The sequence below is a fragment of the Eubalaena glacialis genome, chromosome 7, assembly GCF_028564815.1.
Source record: "Eubalaena glacialis isolate mEubGla1 chromosome 7, mEubGla1.1.hap2.+ XY, whole genome shotgun sequence".
NCBI classification, from domain to species: domain Eukaryota; kingdom Metazoa; phylum Chordata; class Mammalia; order Artiodactyla; family Balaenidae; genus Eubalaena; species Eubalaena glacialis.
Window position 1 is genome coordinate 26,670,159 of NC_083722.1, and position 1,047 is coordinate 26,671,205.

Here is a 1,047-nt window from a genome sequence, read left to right on the forward strand (position 1 = left end):
GCTATATTAATATGGAAAGATATTCAAATCTCTAGGATATATTGTTAGGAGGGGGAAAGCAAGGTATAGACAAAATATATATTGTGTGCTACCTTTGTGTAAAAAAGGAATTCACAAGAATATATATTTGTATTTGCTTCTATATATTAGAAGTATATACAAGAACCTAACATAAGCGATTATCTATAGGAAGCAGTGGGGACAAGAACAGTTATGTGAACATCCTTCTCCATGCATACTTGATTATACTTTTTCTTCTTAGACCACATGACTATATCACTCAGTTAAAAACAAATACAAATATTTTTTAAAATAAAAAATATAAAAATAATTTCCCTGAAGAAAACATATTTATCATTTGTTTTTGAAAGGTTGTTTGCTACCTTTATAAAAAGCATTCACAGAAAATATAATCTGAGACTTCTGGCTTCTGGTCCACCATGAAAGGAGCTTGGAAGTTGCTATTCCATCATAACAACGAGCAAAAAGCTGGGGAAAAAAATGAACATATTAACAACTTTTCTTAGATCCACAAGAGAGCTAGGTCACAGGGAAAACAACTGTCACCAAAATTGGAAGAACTGACAGGTGAATACAGAGAATCACAATCCACAGGAGCAGAAAGTTCTGCAGGAACCCGTGCAAGGATAGGAAAATCTGAAGTATAATTGACAAGTTGCTAGAGGTTCAGTGTAAGCAACTCTGAGAGTTAAAAACTCCAAGGCACCAAGTCATTGGAGTGAGAGGGCAGACTTTTGTGAGTTTTACTTTGTAAAGCTCTACCAGGTTTCCACAGTAAATAGCCAAGAAAAATCAACTTGTGCTTCTGGCAAGGAGAGGGGGAAAGACCCATTTTGAAATGAACAAGGACATTCTGTCTTTCTTAACAAGGTTTGCCCTCAGGAGAAACTATTTAACCAGAACCTAACCTGCTGGGGGTTCTATCAGAGCCTAACTGACCTGGGGGAAGGGAAATAGCCAGCTCCAGCACATTGAGCCTTCCACATGGAAGAAAGGAAATATCAAATTCCAGCCTACTCTAGCCAT